Source organism: Oryx dammah, unplaced genomic scaffold, assembly GCF_014754425.2.
Source record: "Oryx dammah isolate SB20612 unplaced genomic scaffold, SCBI_Odam_1.1 HiC_scaffold_14, whole genome shotgun sequence".
In the NCBI taxonomy this organism is placed as follows: domain Eukaryota; kingdom Metazoa; phylum Chordata; class Mammalia; order Artiodactyla; family Bovidae; genus Oryx; species Oryx dammah.
In genome coordinates, this window is record NW_024070198.1 from 50,324,581 (window position 1) to 50,330,210 (window position 5,630).

At 56.5% G+C, this 5,630-nt stretch overlaps 1 pseudogene; it reads left to right on the top strand.

Annotated features, from left to right (window-relative positions):
• Positions 1–592: 592 nt before the first annotated feature.
• On the top strand, positions 593–1,665 carry LOC120873665 (annotated as a pseudogene).
• The last annotated feature ends 3,965 nt before the right edge of the window (positions 1,666–5,630 follow it).

The window sequence follows — 5,630 nt, forward strand, 5'->3', positions numbered from 1 at the left end:
TCAGCTGCGGCCGGAGGGGCGCTGGTGACAGCCGTCTGCCTCTGGCTTTCCCACCTGGCGAGTAGAACGGCTCCCCCGGGGTGCCTCTGAGGCGGTCATCCTCAGGGATGGGGGCGGTTTCATGGCACACCGTGACAGGAATGCTTTACTAGGAATCAATCTGCTTTGTTGGATAAAAATGCCCTAAATTGGGCCATATGTACTTTCATTTGTGAAAAGTTGACACTGTCCTTTTGCAGCTTCTAGAATAAGGAAACGCCCCCACCCCCAATGAGGAGTCTAGAATAAGGACAGCCCCAAGGAAGGAATCTAGACCAAGGATCCTCCCCGGCCAGCAGGTGACAAGGAGTCTAGAACAAGAACTCCAGGCGACAAACGGCCGGATCCGAGTCCACGCAGCGCTCTGGGCCGCTCCACTGCAGCGGGTGCCTCCCGCCTGCTGTCCCAGGCCGGCCTGGGGCCCTGGGGTTAGAGGGCAAGGTGAGTAGATCCAGAGAGCGGGGAGGGGGCTTCTCCTCCTAAGCCCCCTGGAGGGCTTCTGGCTGGCGGTCCCTCTTGCTGGCCTCACGGGGCCTGTGTCCTGACGGGTGTCATGGCCTGGGGCCGCAGCCAGAACCTGTGCGCTGGGGGCCTGACCCTCCCGCTGGGGCTCCCGGGGCCCTGGGGCCTGCGCGTGGGGCTCTTCCTGCTTACCTGCGTGCTCACAGCGCCGGGAACCTGGCCGTCCTCTCGCTGGTCGGGGCACACCGGCGCCTGCAGACGCCCATGTACTCTTGTCCCTGCAACCTCTCCTTCCTGGAGATCTGGTTCACCGCGGCTTGCGTGCCCGAGACGCTGGCCGTCTTCACCTCGCGCAGCGGAGCCTGTGCACGTGCACTTCGTCTTCTCTCGGCTGCCCCGAGGACTTCCTGCTGGCCGCCATGGCCCACGACCGCTCCCCGGCCGTCTGCCCGCCGCTGCGCTGTGGCAGCTCTCTGATGCCGGGCTCTCTGGCCGCCGGGCCCCGGGCTCCCGGCTCTGCGGCTTCTCGGCCATCACCGTGCCCGCGGCCCTCATCGGCCGCCTCTCCTTCTGTGGCTCGTGGGTCATCAACCACTTCTGAGACATCGCGCCCTGCATCGTCGGCTTCTGCGTCCTCCTGGGCTCCTGCGTCACCACGCTGGGCGTCATCACGCTGGCCTGCTACGTCCTCACGCTGGGCGTCATCACGCTGGTCTGCTGCGTCCTCACGCTGGGCGTCATCACGCTGGTCTGCTACGTCATCACGCCGGGCGTCGTGGTCGCCCGCGTCCGGACGCCCACGGGGCAGGGCCGGCGCCGGGCCTCCTCCAGCCGCTCCTCCCACCTCGCGGTGGTCCTCGCCTGGTGGGGCCCGACTGTCTTCCGGCACGTGAGGTCCTTGGTGGAGAGCTCGCTGGCCCTGACCAAGGCTGTCAGCGTGCTCAGCGCCATCGTCACCCCGGCGCTGACCCCTTCATCTGCACCTCGAGGATCGAGGATGTCGAGGAAGCTCTGCGGGAGCGGGTGCGGGAGCGGGTGCGGGGACCTGAGGCCCTGGGGCCTCCCTGCCCTGGAAATGGCTTCCGATCTCACCGTGTGCGGGGCCCTTGGGCAGGCCAGGGAGGCAGCGCCCGCCCCGGCCTCAGCAGCTCCTCTGGGGCTTGAGCCCCTGCTTGGTCTGGGCCTTGGGGCTGACGGCCCTTGTCGGGAGGGAGCGGGCCGCCTCACACTTCGGATTTCTCTCTGCTGCCAATGCCTGCACCCGGTGAGCTGTCCCTCAGTGGAGGCTGGGGAGGTCGTCCAGGAAGGGGAGAACCCAGAGAAACAGGGTGGACATCTCGGCGGAAGCCTGGCAGCCTGTGGCGGCTGTTTGGGCCAGTGTGCGGTGCCCCTCACTTCGGGGAGCCTCAGAGCACACCGCCAGGTCTCACACCCTCCTGGGGGCCAGGTGGTGGGACCCGCGGGCCTCGGACAGCGGCGGCTTGGTGAGCTCTCTGAGTGGATAAGCCACACAAGGTCCTCGGGGGCCCAGAGGCTGTGAGGGGCCTGGTCTGGCCCTGCGGCTCATCAGGGTGTATCTTGGGAGCATGCGTGGAATTAAAGCCGGCTCAGTCCTCTTGCCTGGAAAATCCCATGGACAGAGGAGCCTGGTGGGCTGCATGGGGTCGCGAAGAGTCGCACAGGACTGAGCGACTTCACTTTCACTTTTCTCTTTCACGCATTGGAGAAGGAAATGGCAACCCACTCCAGAGTTCTTGCCCGGAGAATCCCGGGGACAGGGGAGCCTGCTGGGCTGCCGTCTGTGGGGTTGCACGGAGTCGGACACGACTGAAGCGACTTAGCAGCAGCAGCAGCTGAAGCTGGGAGTCTGGATGCAACTGTCTGTCAGTGTGACTTAGGCAGGTCATGTGACCACTCTGAACCTCTGTGTCTTCATCGCTGTGTGGGGATTGTGAGAGTGTGATCCCACGGAGCCCTTTGAGTACTAAAGGAGTTGGTGTGTCTCCAGTGCTGAAAATAGGGCCTGACAGGGAGGCTGTTGTTTCTTTTCATTCAGGCAGCGTGATGGACTGGGCTCCCCGGGGGCGCTGGTGGTGAAGAGCCTGGCTGGCAATTCGGGAGACGCGGGTTAGATCCCCGGGTCGGGAAGGCCCCCTGGAGAAGAAAATGGCAACCCACTCCAGTAATCTTGCCTGGGAAGTCCTATGGGCAGAGGAGCCTGGTGGCCTGCAGCCCATGGGGTCACAGAGAGTGGATACGGCTGAAGTGACTACACACACACACAAACACACACTCCCCCCCCCACTCAAACACACACTCATAAACACAGACACACACACACAGTCTCACAGTCACACTCACACACACATGCACACACACACACAAACACACACTCCCCCCCCCCACTCAAACACACACTCATAAACACAGACACACACAGTCTCACACAGTCACACACACACACACACACACACACACACACTCTCACACGCATGGTGCACTACTGGTGCCCTCCACCAGCGTCCACGCTGATTGTCCAGACACAGGGCCCCCGAGAGGGCTGGATTCCTGCCAGCTGGGTGGAGAGTGAGGGAGCCCCAGCCCTGAGCTGCCCCGGGCCACGGGCGGCACAGCTCTCCCTCAGGGACGGGCGTGGGCCCAGGGCCACTGTGCAGGGAGCCCCAGGCCTGCCTGATGCTGCTGGTGTGCTCGGGGGCCTCTGGGGGTGCTGGAGCCCCCGCAGCTGGAGCACACCGGGCCTAGGCTTTCTGGTGGGTCTTCTGACCCCTCAGCCTTGGCTGGAGCATGACCTCTGGAGCTCATTGAAGACCCTCCACCCACTTAAAACTGCCCCTGGCCACCCACCTCGGCCCGAGGGTGCCGATCAGTGCCCCTGACCTTCACCTGCTCGCCATCTGGTCTCTCCCCAGAAGGAACTGCAGGCGGGGGACTCCGATGGCTTCTCCTTGCTGTGACCCAGGCCCGCGACAGGAGGGTCCCTGCAGGAGTGCGTGTCTGCCCAGCTGATGAGCCTCTCCCACTGCAGAGGAGAAGTCAAGGTTCCTGGAGGCCCCTTCCCCGGAGGCCAGAGCAGGACACATTTGTCTGCCATCTGTGGGTAATGATGCTTCTGTAGTCTTTGTGCTTTGTGAAGTTATTTTACAAATAATGAATTAAAGTGTCCCAGTGTCATCAGTTCCCACGTTTGTTAAGCTGATGGGGTAAGTTTGGAACACCCCAAGTTAGCTTGGCACCCTTCCCCGCGAGATCCGTTCTTCTCCCACCCTCCCCCTCTCCAGCACATGGCCCCACCCTGTGCCCCATCCCTGCCCTTTTGCCCTCATTCTCAGCCAGTCGTGGAGGATTTCTCTGCTCAGGGCCATGGGTTCCAGCCCTCCTGGTGCAGGTCAGGATGTGGACTGCTGCCCCTGTCTTCTCGCCTGGGGGAAGGCAGAGGTCGTTGCCTATGAAGGCCCGAGCTGACCCAGCCTCCAGATGCTCCCAGGCCCTGAGGACGTTCCTTGGCGGAGGAAGGGAGGGGCCAGGCGCAGCCCTTGGCTCCGAGGGCCTGTGAGTCCCTGGGGAGGACTTTGCGTCCTGGAGGCGCTATCCTAGGCACCTCCTCAGGTTTGGGAATTAGGTGGTATTTAAAAGCTGAAAGGGATGCTCAGAACCATGCCTTTGCTCTTGCAGAGTCTGGAAGTGGGAAACACTTTAGAGATTCCCCTCCCCGGGGAGTGTGGTCTGGGGACCAGGGAGGGGGGCCCTTGGCCAGCCTCTCTGGGAACTGCCTCCCTCCCCAGCCCCTCCTGCCCGCATGTGGGGCGGTGGTCACACCACATTGGCAATGTTTTGGGTTTTAGACATTCTGCTGAGTGTTTAGTGGTACCTCCTGGTTGCTTTAATCGATAGTCCTTAATAAGCATCTTTTCACATGCTTATTTGCCTTCTACATAACATCTTTGGTGGGGTGTCTGTTCAGATCTCTTGCACATTTTAAAACTGAGTTGTTTTCTTACTGTTGAAGTTTGTATATTTTGGATACAAGCCCTTTGTCAGATATCTTTGGGAAATGTTTCCTAGCCTGTAGCTTGTCTTTTCCACTCTCTTGGCTGTGTATTTTGCAGGGAAGAAGTATTTATTTTTAATACTGTTTGACATATCAACTTTTTATTTCATGGCTTGTGCTTTTGAGGTATCTTAGAAAGTTACCACCAAACCCAAGGTCACCTTGATTTTCTCTTGTTACCGTCTGGAAGTTTCATAGTTTTGCATTTTAAATTTAGTTCTGAGATCTATTCTGGATTAACTTTTTGGTTGAAATGTGTAAGGCCACTGTCTAGATTCTTTCTTTCTTTTTTCTCTTTTTTCATTGGATTCCCTGTTGTTCCAGGGCCATTTATTGAAGAGATTGTCTTTGCTTCGCTGTATTTCCTTTGCCCCTGTATCAAAGAGCAGTTGACTACATTTGTGTGGACCTATTTCTAGGCTCTCTATTTCTGTTCCATCACTCTGCTTGTCTCCTGTTTACCGATAATACCACACCATCTTGATTTCTGAAGCTTTATAATAAATCTGGAAGGTGACTGGTGTCAGTCCTCCAACTTGGCTGCCTTTACTGTTGTGATGCTAAACTTTACAATCAGTTTGCTGATCTCTACAAATTAACTTGCTAGAGTTCTGATTAGAACCACTCAGAATTTATAAATAAGACTGAGAAGCACTGGCACCTTAACAACTTGAGTCTTTCTATCCATGAACATAGACTATCTCTCCATTTATTTAGATTCTCTTTGATTTTATTCATCAGAGTTTTCTAGTTTCCTCTTATACAGGTCTTGTACACTTCATGTTAGATTTATACCTGTGTTTCAGTTTTTTATGTTTGTGTAAATGGAATTGTTTTTAGTTTCACATTCTAATTGTTTATTGCTGTTATATAGGCATATATAAAAGCAATTGATATTATATATTAACCTTGTATCCTGCAACCTTGCTGCAATTATTAGTTACATACATCTTTAAAAATTGTTTTTCTAAATTTTATTTGCAAAATAATTTTACTTCCTTCTTTTTAATTGATATACTTTTATTTCCTTTTCTTGTCTTATTACATTAGCTAGGACTTC